The following is an 18235-nucleotide window of genomic DNA, read 5'->3' on the forward strand; positions in this document are numbered from 1 at the left end:
ACTAAATAACCCCAGTTCCCTCAGCTTCTCCTCGTATGTCATGTGCTCCAGCCCCCTGATCATTTTTGTTGCCCTCCACTGGACTCTCTCCAATTTGTCCACATCCTTTCTGTAGTGGGGGGCCCAAAACGGGACGCAATACTCCAGATGTGGCCTCACCAGTGCCCAATAGAGGGGAATAATCACTTCCCTTGATCTGCTGGCAATGCTCCTACTAATGCAGCCCAATATGCCGTTAGCCATCTTGGCAACAAGGGCACACTGCTGACTCATATCCAGCTTCTCATCCACTGTAATCCCCAGGTCCTTTCCTGCAGAACTGCTGTTTAGCAGTCAGTCCCCAACCTGTAGCAGTGCATGGGATTCTTCCGTCCTAAGTGCAGGACTCTGCACTTGTCCTTGTTGAACCTCATCAGATTTCTTTTGGCCCAATCCTCTAATTTGTCTAGGTTGCTCTGTATCCTATCCCTATCCTCCAGCGTATCTACATCTCTCTCTAGCTGAGTGTCATCTGCGAACTTGCGGAGGGTGCAATCCATCCCATCATCCAGATACAGTATTGCTTTACAACTGTACAGATCAGCGCCTGGCTAATGTCAAGGGAGAAAGAGAAACAAGAAAGCTATAGTACGGGGTGCATATGGAGTCATCAGAATCTACCTTCATTGTTAATTATTATTAGATGCATTATGGTAGTGCCAAGAGACCCCAATCAGGACCAGGGGCCCTGTAGTACTAGGTACACATGTCAAGGAAAACCCAGAGCCTGCTCAGGAGAGTTACAATTGAAGGCCCGATCCTGCAAAACCTTAATGCAGGTGCTTACCTTCAAGTACAAGTAGACCCATTGAAATGACAAAGCAGCTTGAGACCAGAAACCATAAAGATCGACTTTATCATGACAAAGGCGTTTTGCACCAGTGTAACTTCTGAGGGACCGAGCCAGGTAAAACTGGGTAGGAGATCAAATTGCATCCACCATTCATTAAATGGGGAAGAAATTGCACAGGGAGCCCAGAATAAATCTCCTCTTCATGTCTTTAAAACCAGATCTTCCTAAAGAAACGTGCTCAGGGTCCACTGAGGATTTCCCCCCGAGCTCCTTTGAACAAAACAACTGAACGGGGAAGCCTCTAGGGCTTTCATTTCTCAAAATATTAAAATTTTAATGTGAATTATCTTATGCCTAGAGCAAAACTCTTACAGAATGTCAGGGTTGTCATGGTTTTAGAGACACCAGGAGTCAATCCTTTGTCAAGTCATATTGGAATTTTAGTCATCCAAATAAATTGTTCTTTCAGAAAAAAAGAGTGTTATTTTGAAAAATAATGAGTCCGGTTCTCAGAGTGTATTGCAAAGCGCCTCGTCTCCTGGCTTTCCATAAACATCTGCATGAAGAGCAGGATAATATCTTCAAAGCAAATCCATCTGGGAGAGGGAAACTTATTTATGTAAAAAGATTTGACTGTGAAAGCTGGGTATCCCACAGCAGCGATTTATATCTTTGTCTTGGTGTAACGAATGGATACAGTAGAAAACCATGAGCAGGGGCTGAGGGAGGAACATTAAAGCATTGCAAACTGGGCTGATCAGAACAATAAGTGCTTTAAAAATCCAGTTATGAGCCAAACCTGGACTCTAAACCCCATTGTAGTATAGACTATAATTCAAACCGTGCACCCCCTGCAGAGGGGTAAGAACTTCCCCTTGATCCTCTAAGTGCATCCAGATACACAGGAGTAAGTAGATCTCTTCCGCATTTACTTCCTCCTTGGAATAGGCAGGTGGGGAGTAGGTGTGGCCCTGACTCCACCCCTCTGCTTGCTGGGCAGAGTAGCTGACATGGCCGGGGAGTGGTGATTTACTGACGCTACAGGCCAGTAGTCAGTTGCTACTTCCCAGCAGCAAGGAGGGCAAATGGGATGAATTGTGACTCTGGGGTATGTCTGAGCAAATTGTGCCTAGAAGGTACTTCAAGGGTGGTCCAGCTTGTCCACCACTCTTTGTTCAGAGCTGGGCCTACAGTCACAAGCGAGCCCTAAAAAGGCTAATGTTCTATTATTTTACAACAAATTCGATGTGGATTTACAGTCACTAGGAGTACAGGACTTATTGCCTGCTGCTAGAGGTCTTTTCCATCGTATGCTCTGACTCATGAAAGCATACATGGTTTTGAGCAGAAAATTTAAGCATCAGGTATATTTAGTTTGGGATGATTTATGGCTCTTTCATCATATCTGTATGTGGGGTTGGGGGTTTGTTTTTTTTAGATAATCAGAAATAACTGCTCAAACTTTGGAGTTGAGGTGCATGCGAGTATCTCACTGTGTGCACGTGAGAATAACAGCCATGCAGTTATAAAATGTGAGGGACAAGTGAGTCGGGAATCTTATACCTCTAACTTTACAAAATGCCTTCAGTAACTCTGTTGGGGCCCGGGCCAAAGCCCACGGAAGACCCTGGGCATCTTGCTCGGTATCGTTTGGGTGAGGGAGTGACTGAGACAGTACCCGAGGCACATCTAGCTTGAGGAGACAGATCTGAGCATGCTTTAATCTAGCTTGCTTGGGTCCTGGAAGGAGCCATGGAAGTTGCAAATTTCAACATGGACTAGCCCTGTGAGTAATTCCCCTGAGTTCCAGGCAGGATTTTCAAGCCCCTCTTGAAGCTTGTGTAATGCTGACAAACCCTGGTTGTCGGTGGGCAGAGTTGAACCTGGAACCTCTGGCGCTGGCTCTTAGCCAGGGCTGTAGCAGACTTATCAAGCTATGATTTAGGTGCCACTCAAAGGGGATAGAGTGCCAGACCCAGCAGGCCTGGGTTACACTCAGGACCGGCTCTAGGCACCAGCAAACCAAGAACGTGCTTGTGGCGGCAAAAAACCTGGAGCCGGTCCTGGTTACACTTGCACTGTCATGGCTTCACTGCTCAGGAACGTGAGAGATTAAAGCTAATATAGGTATCCTAGTTTGAACTGCAGCCACATCCTGTGTTTGCAGTCGTCTCACCCTTAGACAAATCTATACTTAGATTGTACACCCTTTCAGGACAGGGCAAGTCTTTTTGTTATGTGTGCGGACAGCTCCTAGCACAATGGAATATCTCAGATGCTACCGCCATATAGATTTTGATTCCACTGTTACCTACCTCCTTTCTTCTTCATCTACTTTTAATGGCTACTGACCCAGGGGCTATGGTCCTTTCAAACGGCCATCTACATCTGTTCCTTACCAACTGTCTTATGGATCTGCCAAATCACTATAGACATATTAAACAAAATTATACAAAAGAAAGCCAGCATTCCTCTGCATAGTAAGCATCATTTGCCAGCCTATGTTGAAACATTATTGAGCCAATCATAACTGTAGTGTCAACAAAAGCCAATTTGTACCCTGGTAGATTGACATCTGTTCTTCGACTGCAGCTGCCTTTCCTTCAGTAATTGAAATGATTGTTCTTAGTGTACATTGTCGGAAAATGACATTCTTGCTGATATGACTGAAGTGACTTATATTCACTCTGGAGCTAAACAGATATTGTCAGGTCCATGATGACAAGTCATTTTCTTCCTTCAGAAAAATCTCATTACCTTTTACTGTAATGAATTGTACTCGAGGGGTTGGTGTTTAGAAGGCGCAAACATTAGTATATACTTCTAGGGTGAGGTTGTGGCATCACACATCTGAGGTATGCTATGAAAGAGGTAGAAATGTAGCAGCTGAACAGAGATCAGGACTGAAATGTTCTGTTTGTGCAGGGCAGACACAGGCCAAATGATCAAGAGGTTGAGGGAAATGTGGACAATCAGCAGCAGCCCTCAGTAGTGCTTTGGGACAGAGTTATACACCTTCCCTAAGGGACTAAAACTTTCCTCTCCATCTAGAATGCCAGCAAAGTGCAGAAAGTGACATTTGCTAGAAAGGAAGGCATGCCCACCATAGCGAGGGAATGCTTTGATGAAGCGCATCCTCTAAGCAGCCTCTTAAGGAGCTTGTCATAAACATACAGCTAAGGGTAGCATAAAATCCCTCCTTTACCTGTAAGGGGTTAAGAAGCTCAAATAACTTGGTTGTCACCTGACCAAAAGGACCAACAAGGAAAGAAGATACTTTCAATTCTGGGGCGGGGGGGGGGGGGGGGAGAGGTTTTGTTTGTGCTCTGTTTGGTTTTCCTCTCAGACAGAGAGAGGGACCAGGGCAGGAAAAAACATCTCCTAAAAACATACCTGAAATGAGCATCTAAGATTATAAAAATTGTAAGTAAGCAAGGAAATGCGGTAGTTTCTTTTGTTTAGCTTGTGAATTTTCCCTATGCTAATAGGTAATTTTATTCCTGTTTTGTAACTGGGAAGGAGAATCAGAGGGGAATCCTCTTGGTTTTAAATCTTTTTATTTACCCTGTAAAGTTATCTTCCATCCTGATTTTGCAGGTGTGATTCTTTTACTTTTTTTTTTTTTTAAATAAAATTCTTCTTTTAAGAACCTGATTGATTTTCAGTGTCCTAAAAAACAGGGATTTGGTCTGTGCCCACCTTGTTAACCTATCGATTGGTATATTATTCTCAAGCCCCTTCCCCCCCCCCCAGGGGAAGGGGCTTAGGGGGATATTTTGGGGGGGGGGATAGGGCTCCTAGTGGCCCCTCCCTGAATGTTTGTTTAAATCACTTGGTGGTGGCAGCAATACCGTCCAAAGACAAGAAAAGGAATTTGTGCCTTGGGGAAGTTTTAACCTAAGCTGGTGGACTATAAGCGTAGGGGGTCTTTCATGTGGGTCCCCACATCTGTACCCCAGAGTTCAGAGTGGGGAGGGAACCCTGACAGAACTGTTCCTACTTAACTGCGCATTATCAAGCATCACTGGTGTAAAAATAGTATGAGCATATAAATACAAGCTTTGTGGTCAAAGTTTCCTTCAAAAAATGACTTTACTTCCTTCACCACGGAAATGGGTGTTTCTATTTTAGAGCCCTTTGGAACTAGAGCTAGTTGAAATTTAGAAAAAAATGAAATGTTTAGGTTGAAAAATAGCCTCTTTTAAAAAAAGAAAAGAAAAGAGAAAAATGTTGCCAAAAATGTGGCTTTTTGGAATTTTTTCATTTTTTGTAAAATGTTTTGCAAAAATTTTATGGAAACTTTTGATCAGAAATGTTATCAAAATGTGTTGTTTACCAAAACTGGGTCTGATTTTAAAACAAAACAGGGACATTTTTGGAAAAATGACAAATGGAAATATACTTGTGATATGGATATGACATAACTTGGATATATTTCATGCAAGGTGGGTCTTGTAAGGTATCATTGGAAAGGTTATAATTTACTAAATGTGATTATCCAACTTGTATGCAGGTGTCATTTCTGTATCTGTATATGAATATTGACTGTAACAATTACAACTGTGTGTGTATTTTGGAGACAGCCACCAGACCATCAGCCTTGATGGGCTATTAGGAAGGAACAATAAGACTTTGAAGATACTAATCTCTCTCCTTCCTGAGAGGTGTCCTGGGTCATAGCTGTGACACTGCTAGGTAGGGGTCCTGCCAGAGAATCATAGAAGATTAGGGTTGGAAAAGAACTTAGGAGGTCATCTAGTCCAACCCCCTGCTCAAAGCAGGACCAACACCAACTAAATCATCCCAGCCAGGGCTTTGTCAAGCTGGGCCTTAAAAACCTCTAAGGATGGAGATTCCACCACCTCCCTAGGGAATCCATTTCAGTGCTTCACCACCCTCCTAGTGAAATAGTGTTTCCTAATATCCAACCTAGACCTCCTGCACTGCAACTTGAGACCATTACTCCTTGTTCTGTCATCTGCCACCACTGAGAACAGCCGATCTCCATCCTCTTTGGAACCCCCCTTCAGGTAGTGAAGGCTGTCACCTGGTATTAAACACCATCTTGGACTTCTAGTAATTTTCCACTAAAAGGAAGGGGAGGTCATTTCTGCCTCATGTAAATCTTATTTAAGGCTGGGGAGTAAGTTGATCTTGGTTCACTCTTCACTGAATCCCCACCCAGAATGACAGCTGGAAATATCTGAGAAACAAAAACCCAGGGGGAGAAGATTTGAGCCCAGGCTGGAAGAGGGATCTCTTCTGTGAATATGGTGTCTGAAGATTTAAGCTGCAAGTAGGGTAACTAACCTTCAAGTATTTCAGCATCCTGCCCCAAAGCAACATTTAGGATGAGAAATTACTTCTTGAAACCAGTCGCTTTAAGATCTTAAGCTTAGTATGCGTGTTTTGTTTTATTTGCTTAGTAACCTGCTCTGTTCTGTTTCCTTTCCCTTATAATCACTTAAAACGTACCTTTTATAATTAATAAACTTATTTTTTGATTATAACATAACCCAGTTTGTGCAATTTATAACTGATGGGGGGCGGCAAGAAGTTGTGCATATCTTCCTCCAGGTTGAGGGACGGGGCAAATTTCTGAGCTTATGTTGAATAGATTTCTCTACAGCACAAGACAATATTATTTTGGGTTTACACCCCAAAGGAGGTGTGCTCTTGAGTGCTGGGCGATTTCCTAGCTGAATCTTCCCAGAGAGAGCTGTTTTCAGACTGTGTGATTCGACACCTGGTGCATCCCTACCTGTGAGTATCCTGCCAGAGGCCAGAGAGCCTGATTCAGCAAAACAGGGAGAGGGAGTCCAGACTAGTGGAGCAGGCAGGCTCAGTGAAATCCCAGTACATGAGGTGGCATCCTGGACGGGGCAGTGGGATCCAACCCACCACATGGATCTAATTTCCAACCCTGTGAAATGGAAACAACTTCAACCTTTTGAAATTTTTTCATGATTAATGAGAAGACCAGCTGTTTTTTACAACCATTAATTAACTAATAATCCTCACAAGCATTATTAGAGATGGTGCAAATTAGGCAAGGAAGTGCCATTGTTGTTGCTGAATCTACTGAAAATGAGTGGACATTGGAACAAGGTCTGATGCAAGAAGAACTGCCAAGAAACTGAAACTTCATTTCCCAGCCAGAGTTCCATGATCTGGGTCAAAGTTCCGGAGACAGATACCCCGTCACATGACACGGGTTGGTATCCAGTGGCTGCAATGGATATTGTTGAAGGTGTTGAAGTTTTGGAATTGTTATTCATAAGCATGCGATGCCTATTGGACCAATTTAAAGTGTGGCTGACACATTCTATATGTCTTTCTGTCTAATCTGATCTACCTAGGCATTTATACGGAGCTAATCACTACATTATCGTCATGCCCACATTCAATTTTAAAGGAAGAATGTGAGATTTCTGGGGAAGTGTCCTTTTTATCGAACAATTAATTGGGATAAGAAAATGCATATAACTTTTTTTGTTACTTTGATTAGGGCCATCTCCACGCTTGTTAAGTACGTGTTGGCCAAACAGTGCCTCCAGCTGCCAGCACCTTTGGGAGGATTCTGGGCTTGTTTTATTAGCCTGGAGCGGTTAATTTTTATAAATCTGAGAGACCAGAATTATCTCCTTTTCCAAACACTGTGATAACTGCTAATAAATATTAATGTTTCTTTTATGGATGGCCTCTCCCTGTTATACAATACATAAATGGGAAGAAAAAAAAATTCTCACACGTGAAAATAATAATAATGGAACAGAATCTGTGAAAAGTCCACAGTTTAACCACCGTAAAGGAGTCTGTAGCGAGGCGGTGGGCTACCCCACAGCCCCACTGAGGGCCAAACCTCCCCTACTACCAACGTGGGCGGAGCCACCGGGTCCGGCGCCCGCCCCTCCGAGGTCACGGCCCCGACCCGGAAGTATAAAAGCCCGCCTGCAGAGCTCAGTGGAGCCCAGGCCGGCGGAGAGAGCAGATGTCCGTGGCCGAGCTCCCGCTTGGGAGACAGCCGCAGGCCGCGACCGGCCTGCTGAGTCACCGGGCCAGTCGAGCCTACCTCTCGCCAGATACCCCGAGGAGGACTGGCCAAGCCTGCCCCGTGCCAGCTACCCCGAGGAGGACTGGCCAAGCCTGCCCCGTGCCAGCTACCCCGAGGAGGACTGGCCAAGCCTGCCCCGTGCCAGCTACCCCGAGGAGGAGCCAAGCCTGCCCTGTGCCAGGTACCCCGAGGAGGAGCCGAGCCTGCCCTTTGCCACCTACCCAGAGGAGCCAATGCTGGTGGAGAGCACCGATGACACCAAGACGGCCCAGGTACCATCCGAGGGGGAGTGTGGAAGTAACCCGGGGGCAGCCGACCCCAGTCTGGCTGCTGCACTGCCAGAGCCGATGTCAGTGTGTTGCGGCCAGGATCCCCACTGACAGCAGCGAGTTTCCGTCGCTGCTAGGGCCCCGGGCTGGGATGCAGTGGAGTGGGAGGGCCTGCGTCCCCCCTGCCACCCACTCCTTGGGTGGCAGACTCCCCCTGTTTCCCCTGGCCTAGAGAGGCTGGGTATCTGACTAACTATTTGCTTGCTGCCCCGCCCTGACCTAGGGCCTGGGCTGCCACAAACTGACCCAGCCCCTGCTTAAGGGCCTGGGTATTTGCCTGACTGTGTGAGTACTGCCCCACCCTGATTGGGGGCTTGGGGCTCTTTCCTGACTGTAGCGAGGCGGTGGGCTACTCCACAGCCCCGCTGAGGGCCGAACCACAGCCCAAAACTACTACAGAGTTCATTTCAGAAAATGGCAGTTACTAGTTACTGTACCAATATTTGTCTTAAATCAGTGGTAGACAACAGCTGTCTCGGCAGCCCGTCGCACAGTGGAGCCCAGAACCATGATTGAGCACAAATAAATCATGATAACAATTTACCACGGATCATATAGGTTTGTATTTATCCAGGTACCAGGGGTGCCATGTACTAAGCACTCCCTGGTGGCCAGAGGTCCCCGTGCAGCACATAGCCTCTGTTCTCCCTCTTCAGGGCCCTTTATGAGCTCTCCGGAGTTTCTCTTATGAATAGTGCACCTGCTAGGTGGGGCTGATTTTAAGAACCACAAACAATTCCAAATAGTCCTTGATGCCTCAGAGCAAAGTTGTTTAGCATTGCAACCCAAGCGTTCACACTTATCCCTGGGTCTTCTGCCCTCACCCAGGAGCCCTTCTCTGCTAGTGTCTGGGGCATTGTCTGGAGCTGGCTCTAGCTTCCTTCACCTGCCAGCATCTCCCCTGGTCTGCAGGAGAAGGCTGTCTGTATATGAAACTTCTCCAGAGAGCTCCTTCTGATTGGCTGGCAGAGAGGGGATCCCCGCCCCACTGTACCTTACACTATTGGGCTCTGTGTGCCAGGCATTTAAAGGGACAGTGTCCTGGGTTTTTCCCCACATCCAACTATAGATTCCCCAGAGCTGCTTCCTCTCTTCCGCTAGCAGGCCTTTCCCGGGCCTTTGTTTGTTTGGAAGGGGAGTGTCTTCTGGCCCCTTCTACTCTTAAAGGACCAGTATACTCCACTTCCATCCATCATTGCACATCTACACCTTCTTAGCTGTTCATGTCGCATGCTGAAACATTTAAAATAAACACAACACAGGAATTAACGGGGGAAATGACTAATGAAGTAAAAGGCTCTATGGAGAGCATAGATATCTCAATACCATCACAAGGTGCTACTGCCATCTTCTACAAATTGTGTTCATTCCAGCTTTCCAGAGCTCCCACCTTTCAAATGTTGATGTTCCCAAAAAGACAATGTCTTGACCAAAAGTAGCATTCTTAGGACAATAGACTCCATGGGACCAGGTTTCCTGCCACTGGATATGGCTAACTCTCACTGGGATTCAATAGAAATTCAATCCTATCCTGTGGCAGGGAAAATTTGGCTCCTTATACGTAATCTCGCCGCGGAACGTTCAACCAGGGGGCTCAGGGAGTGGGCCATGGTTTAAGGGAGGGCAAGGGGAAAAGTAAAGATTCCAACCCGCAGAGATTTAAAAAACAACGTTTTCACACAGGTAACTGATAACAGGATTTTTGTTACTGGAGATGATGGGCGAGAAGGAAAGATCCCAGCTTGGGATTCAGATCTCAGGAGGGAAAAGAATCTTTTCACTTGTAAACTGAGTGGACTTGATCTGACATCATTGCTGGAGAACACACGCACAGCCCCACAATGCTGTTTTCACAAAGTTGCCTTTCAGAATAGAACTGTGATTTTAAAGGATCTGATCTCTCTCACACTGATGTTGTCGGCAAAGCTCACATTGACTCCAGTGGGAGCTGGATCATGCCTTGAGAGTCCTTCACTTGGCTCCTCCAATAGTAATGTATTGTAACTGTACAATAATACCAGCCAGATACCCCTCACCGTGCTTAATCTAGTCACTAGCCCATCACAAGAGAATTCTACTCTCACTTGTGAGCTTCACTTATTCCAAAATATTTGTTTGGTTAAGAATGACATTAGCTCTGCATAAAGCATCTGTTATACAAAGGGCTAAATCTTCAGCTGGTGTAAACTGAGATCAATGGAGCAATGCTGATTTGTATCAGCTCAGCTAGGGATCTGGCCTGCAGTTCCAATGAAGGAGTGAAAAATGAAGAAGCCTCATGGATGAATTTAGTTACTGCTGGTGAAAGGTCACTCAGCATAATGTCCCTGGCGATTTGCAAAACGATTCTTTGGTTTGGCACAGACCTCCACTCACGAAGGTCAAACAAAAACCAAACGAAACGCAGCTTCTTGAGTTACTTCTTGCCTTTATGCAACACCCAATCCAAGCTGCAAAAAGAACAGGAGTACTTGTGGCACCTTAGAGACTAACAAATTTATTAGAGCATAAGCTTTCGTGGGCTACAGCCCACTTCTTCGGATGCATATAGAATGGAACAAAAAGAAGAAAAAAAATCACTTGATGGCAACATAATTAGGGATCATGCTCCCTGAATATATTAGTGCCTAATCAATTGTATTGATGATATGTAATCATCAACAATTTTTAATCCATTTAGTCCCCAGGCTAACCTGTCTGGGATAGACAGGAAGCCTGAACTACATTTCAGAGAGCAGAGAGAGCACACTGGTAAAAGAGCAGCCGATAAATTATAGCGGTGTACTGCCACTAGTGGTCCTGCACTATTAAGCTGCTAATTCTCATCGGAGTTGATAGCAATATAGTGATGCTGACTGCTGAGTTCCTTGATTTTAAACCAATGTACTTTCCATTAACTAGGATGAGGATATATTGACTTGGACTGAAGGCATAAGTGTCTCTCACACATTTAATTGGCCCTGTAAGATCACCCTATAGAGTGCTACTTTGCCACTGGGAGAGGATTGTTTCTACTCAGTTCCTTATGCCATTTTACTTGCTAATAAATGCACTGTCACGCTAATTGTTATATATATGGAATAGATCCTGTATGCTCCATGCAATACGGCTGGAGCATCAGACAGTATTTTGCACTTAGCCTTGTGGCAAGAATCTCTAATTATTGCCATCTGCAGCTGTACAAATGGGTGTTTCGCTTTGTTCCATTGGCGAAGAAACGTAATTACCGAGCCACAAATGTTGTGCTCACTCGTGCCAACACTTGCTACATGACAATAGGAGATTATTAGGAAAGCAACTTTGTCATGTCTCTGATGCAAGCCACTTCCCCTTTTCTCTATCCGTGCATTACGCCACTGAGCAATATAAACGCTAACCTATTATAAAAATCATAAGTTGGGAATCGACTTCAATTTCACACACATCTAAGGAGGACTAAAAACTCAGAAAAACCAGCTCGGTCTTAGCAGATCTAGAATATGATCTGCACTTTTGTCAACTCGTTTAACATGGAATTGTGATTATCGGCTCTAATAATAATGACCAAGTAAGCAATCAACGAAACAGAGCTGGGCGTGGACTGAGAAAGAAATGCCATACAAATGCTCAGAGTCTTGAAAATGGACAAATAGTTTCGCCTCGGCTCATTACTCTTCAGGAGCTGGTACAGCCGTTCCCATGCAATTCTGAAAAGTGTGTTTCAATCAGCCATTAAGCAACTGGAACGGCACCGGTGCCTCCAAGACTTCTGAAATCCGTAAGCGCTCACTGGAACGGAGAACTGGGGGAAAGTGGCAACAGGTTGACATGAAACTCTTTAAGGGCCAGATCCTCCACTGATGCAAATTGCTGTAGCTCTGTTGACATCTATAGACCGATGCTGATTTACATCAGATGGGGATCTGACCCTCAGTGCTTTGGTGTGGAGCTTTTAGCTCTGATTCTGTTTTATCTGTGCTGTGCCTTTAAATATAGGAGGCACGATTCTCATTGCCAGTAAGGGCCCCTTACACTCCTCCAGCAATGTAGCAGGCCCTTAAAGTGGGCGTATCGTTACACTCACCCTTTGTCCCATTTGCACTGCCAGAGTGATGTAAAGAAGCCTTAGTGTAAATGCAATCTGGCCCAAAGGGGGAGGGCTTGAGGAGATTCAAGAGAGAGGATTTCTTCCTGTTCCCCGGAGATAGGGTTTGTGTTCTTTCTTTGTTTTCCTTTTCTAGAGAAGTCATTTTATGTCTGGAAAACATGAGCTCATTACAGTTTGTGTTCTTCTAAGATACAGCCTGCCCGTCACAGATGGACGGTGGTGTAGCACTCTGATTCCTGTCCACACTGGATCATTCCATCAGTCCGGACAGCTGCTCTGTATCGAGCCTGAGATCACATCACTTTTATCCCCGAAAGACTGCTCCAGCGCTGGTGCCCGCTGTGCAGTCCGACAGCAGCTAGTGATGCGTGACTGTCAAATTAGGGGGGGTCCGTCCAGATAAACATGCAAAAGTTTGGATGATTAGTGAAGACTCTTGAGCCTGGAACTTAGGCATTTAGCTCTTGCAAGAAGAGACTTTCCAATGCTTGTTGCTTCAGCTTGGGCCAAAAATATGACAAAATCCATCCAGGCTCTTTCCAGTTTCAGTCCTAGCCAGCGACTGGCAGTGCAGATGTAACATGCTGGCAGAATGTATGTTGCCTTCTTTCTACTGGCTGGTGTATTAGAGGGGGCTGCTGCCACCTAAGGCAGTTGACTCCTTTCGTGGTCTGTGTCATTGACCTGCCATGTAGCATTGGGGGAGGGAAGGTATAAACAGGCAAATAAATCTAAGCAATAACGCAAAGATGTTAACCGAGCTGAGCGGTTCATTGCTGGCTCAGTTCTTGAAACAAGCGAAGGGTGGGGAGCGAAATGGCATTCTGATTTTTTTGGACCAATGCGCACCGACCGTTCCAGCAGCAAGGCCAGGCTGTACAATAACAGCAGTGGATCAATTTGTTGTAGAATCATGTCAGCTTTGCATTATGCCAGGATTGGAACATGCCAGCATTTAACACAGAGAAAAATGCAGTTGGGACCTTCAGGCATATCGGCGTCTGCAGCCATCCTTTGCTGTTATTACCTCCCACCTGATTATGATTTTTTAAAGAAGATCTTTTAAAATAATATTTGTAATGCCTAGGATGTGTTCCTGCCACACCAGCCCCTGCTGGGGAGTAATACATCCCTCCGTTCTGATGGTTTTACTCCACTAATCCATCATCCCGCAATGACACCCCGTTGATATATTACATGAATACATCATCCGAAAAGCAGCTTGCTGGTCGCTGGAGCTTTGATGATGTATTTGTGTAAACTCTAATCAAAAGGGCATCCCTCTGATGATGTATTACTTAATAACATACCCAGCCCTGCTTGGCAAGAGTTCATGAGTCTGAGCAAAAATGTGGGATTGCTGAAAATGGTTTTAAGGCAGGAGCAGCAGTCTGGGTTAATGTACTTACGTACAGTGGTTGAAGCAGGCGGCCTGACACAGCACAGATTCCAAAGCACATAAAACTATTTCTTGCCCCGGAGGTGATTTTGGGGCCTTGGCCAACTGAAATGAGATGATGGCTTCCCCTGTATTTTATTTTGTTTACTGGTGATGGATAAAGAAGACGGGAATAAAACTTGTTTAGAGGCGTAAAGGTACACTGAAAAACAGCAAAGAGAACTCAGTTAATCCTGTATTTATGTGCTGAATGCACCTCTAGCCAGGTGTTCAGTGCAAAAATTCTCTGTCAACCAATTGTTTTAAAAGTGTTTCTCCTCTGTGTAAAATCTACTGATATTTCCTGATTTTAAGCCACTGAGGTTACAGCAAATGTTTCATTTGTTTCTACAGCTCCCAGGGAAATGGGGACATGGTCCCAGTGGGGGACATTGGTGCAACCAGAATATCAATGTTAAATAATAGTAACGATTCCCCCAAGATCTTCCAGCATGCGTCATTCTCTGACATGAATTGGTTGGACAAAATTGTTGGTTTCAGTGATGTCACCAAATGATGCATTTTGGGACACCTTTAGCGAAGCTTTAAGGCCCTTCTGTCAGCGCACAGCCATTCCGTTACTGAATGGGAGTGTCTATCAAAGGAACGCTGACACCAGAAATGGATTACTCGCTGGACAGTGGCTGCCTCTAGAAATGTTCTGTGCTTGGTGGTTTCTAGGAGTCTTAGTCTTGGTAAAATAGCAGATGGATTTCCCCTCAAATTGCATTTCAGAGATGCTAAGCTCCTGCCCTCTGCCCAGGAAATTACATGTATTGCTGAGGTGCCAGGAAACCTCCCTGAATCACCAGTGGATGATGTAAAGGATGGTGCAGTGTCTTGAGAGGAAATGTGTCAGAACTGTATCATTCTGCCCTATTGTATTCTGGTCAGGTTCTTGAATGGTGCCTCTCACCATCGTATTCAAAGCCAAACCTGGGCTTCTGGGCATTTCACCTCAGTCTTTGGTCGATAGGATGAACCAGCGGTCGCTCTTATGACGTACGGGACGTGCTGGGTGACCTGCTCAGATGTTGCAGACTACACAAGGTGATAATTCGTTTAGGATTTAACACCTACCTGTAGGCGGTAATAGCTCCATCCCAATAGGATGAGGAATGTGGTACCTGGGTAGAATGGAGTGCAATTGGTTGGAGCTGCACTATTTAAAGGAGCAGAGGAATTGACAGTATCTGATCATCTGACACAGACACTGAAAAGATTTGCATGTTCAGACCATTGAACACTGAGACCTCGAGCCAGTCTGGGTTCTTTTGTTTGGAAACTGGAGTGAGTTTTCCCCATATTCAGCCATCTTGCATCCCAGAATTTCCATTTGAAAAGTAGCTCTGGGGGGAAAAAGACCGCTCATAAACAGGGATTTTCCCCAACCACTTTAAATCTGCAGGGAAGCTTTTCTTTTTAGGGTTCATTAGCTTAACTATTCACTACCTGGGAGCTAACCAGCGGGGGGCGGGGGGTGGGTATGAGGGCAGCATCCAGGTAGTAAAGCCACCGTAAAGCAGCAGCAACAGAAGCAGCAGCGTGAAATCTTTCTTCTTTGATTCTGATTGAGTGCTCTGTTGGTGAGGCACCACAACGCCTGGAGTCAGATCTATATTTCAAAATTTCTGGGGAGTTCATGCCCTGCCTCCCATCGCATGCTGTAAATAACCTCGTTTGGGAGCCGTCGCATTGCTCATTTGTCATTCCTCACATCTCGCAGGATCGGCAGTGGATAGCTGTGCATGCTTGTCTCCACTGAGCGCTCTAGTCTGTGATGCGCTGGAAGAACGGGGAGGGGGGGTGGAAAGTTTGTGCTGGCAGATGGACTATTGTTTCCATGGCAAATGACGCAGAACAGTCATATACAGTGGTCACGAAGGCTCATTACATTGGTAACTTGAAACTAGAGTGGGGAAAGGGTGGGGGAATGGCTGTAAGCCAGCCAGTCAGATGGCTTCTTTGAGCCCTACTTGTGCTGATCCTGATGGGTTGTATAAGAAATAACAGGTTGGTTGCTAACTTAGGAGTGCCCATTCCGAAGCAGTTCCTACTTGACAGCAGAGCTGTAGCCATACATTAATGTTTTGAGTGGGAAAAGGCAGGTTGAGGATGCCTGAAAGTAAAATGAAAACAGGCTGTAGTGACTTCAGGCTGCAGTGTGAGTGCTCTGATGAGCGCTGTTGGCCAGGAGCTTCTGCCAATCACAGGAGCATTGAATACATTGGAATTGAGCCTGGCAAAATGTGGGAAAGTTGGGGAAAAAAGTAGGAAGGGCCACAGTGCCCAGGAGTTGGGAGTAGCCTCCAGCAATGTGACTCAGCAACATGCCTGCCAAACAGGTGGAGACTTGTGTGACTATACTTCTCACAGGAGCCGCAGAACATTCCAACCGGAGATCATGTCACAGCGTCAGCTGATCCTCATGTAAATTTGGGAAGTACTTTTTGGGTAGTACTGCAGAGAATGACAGCATCAAGGATTGTGATAGCCATTATTCAGCAGTAGGTCGAATCAACAAAAAAACCCATAAATGAGGATCCCCCGTCCCTCCCCCCCAAAGAGATGCAAAGGGGCCATCTGGCTTCAAGAGTGAACAGAGAAGGGGTTCAGGCTACCACATCATGCACAGGACCTCTAAGGGAAGCGTGTGGTGATGGTGGTCTGGAGGAGTAGGGTGGTTGAATGTGGTAGGTGATATTGGGTTGGTGTTTCCTTCAAAGGGCTTGTTTGTCATTCAGCCCCCATGAATTCAGTTTGTTGAGCCCCATGTCAAGTGGATTCTGTAGGTCTCATTGGGAACACGATTGAAAACCAGGCAAGATTTGAAGCTGAATGAAGCTGTAAGTGAATTCCAGGCATATGCTTCTTCACTGCTGAGTGGGAGCTAGAAAAGTGATTGATCTAGTCCCTCCTGACTGCGTCTTAAATGTTTCCCAGAATGCACTGCATCTGTTGAGAGAGCATTGGGGGGAGTACACCTTGAGTCATTTGTGTTGTCGATGATGATTAAATATTTCTATTACTGTAGCTCCCACAAGGTCTATTCAGAATTGCGACCCCATTGTGCCACCAAATGAACTTGGTAATGATGAAGAATTTTGCTTCTATTCCCAGTTGTCTGAGGAGAACAACAATCCTCGTGTGAAATTTACTCTACATGCAAAGGCCTCTGCACCACTTAGGTCCTATTTAAATGCTCTAAATAGAGCTTAAGTAGGATTTAAGTATGTAGGCCTTGGGCTGGCCATCTGCACAAGGGTGGATTTCACCTATAAAGATCAAATCTCAGATTTCATTATAAACAGCAAAATGATCTTTAAATCACGTGTAGAAATTTGCCTTGTGTTACAATTGTTATGACATCCCAAGCAGACACAAGTAGATTTTCGATAGTATAAGAGTAGTCATTAATAATTGAAAAGAACACTGGGTCATAAAGAAAATATTTAATAGCACAGACACTAATATTTGCTTGTGTTTTTGATGTGCTTACTTGTGATATGCATTCCCACTATAAGGAAGTATAAGTTAGAAAAGTAGCTGTCACACATAATATGTCTTAATCACTGTGGACTTGATGGACAAGAAAATTACGCATCTGAATTGTGAATCGGGAAAACCTCCTGGGAATAAACAAATTTGACACAGCTACAGCATCTGAAAAGGAAGGTGCATAAATACTACGTCAATGTTTCTAGGTTTTCTGTTATTGGTAGTGATTGGGAATGGAGCGCAGGACAGCACTGAACCTGCTTCAGGAACCCTGTTGCTTCTTATCAGACTCAATGTCACCTAAATGTCATGAAGATTTAAAGTCTCAGTGAAAAGGGCCAATTGAAAATGCATTTCTGTTATGCATTTATAGCAATGAAATACTACCTGTTAACCAAATAGAACTTAAAACACTCGAGCTATTCTGAGCTGGAATTTTCATGGTCTAATGCTAATTTTCACTGGCCGCTTTTATGACACAATCATCATCTTTGGAAGATTCAGCTTTCATTGCACATTTGATGCCATCATATGTTGAGGAAATAATACCCCACAAATTATTAATGAGACTTCTTAGAAGAATTCAGATGGGCGATCTCTCCAAAATCCCTTGGAGATGCGCTGTTTATCCGGGATTCTTAGATGTAAGGAATATTTGCTGCAATTGGAGTTGGAGCACAAAATATTTCTGGAATCAATGGCTATTAGCTAAGATGTTCAGGGATGCAACCCCATGCTTTGAGTGTCCTTAGCCTCTGACGGCCAGAAGCTGGGAGTGGACGACAGGGGATGGATCACTCGAGAATTGCCCTGTTCTGTTCATTCCCTCTGGGGCACCTGGCATTGATCACTGTCGGAAGACAGGATACTGGGCTAGATGGACCTTTGGTCTGACCCAGTATGGCCGTTCTTATAAATCTATGGCGAGGTGAATTGCTTTTCTTGAGCAGTCACAGAGATAGGGGACAGGCTTCTGAAATGTAAATGGAAGGGGACG

This window comes from Chrysemys picta, chromosome 4, assembly GCF_011386835.1.
Source record: "Chrysemys picta bellii isolate R12L10 chromosome 4, ASM1138683v2, whole genome shotgun sequence".
NCBI lineage: Eukaryota > Metazoa > Chordata > Testudines > Emydidae > Chrysemys > Chrysemys picta.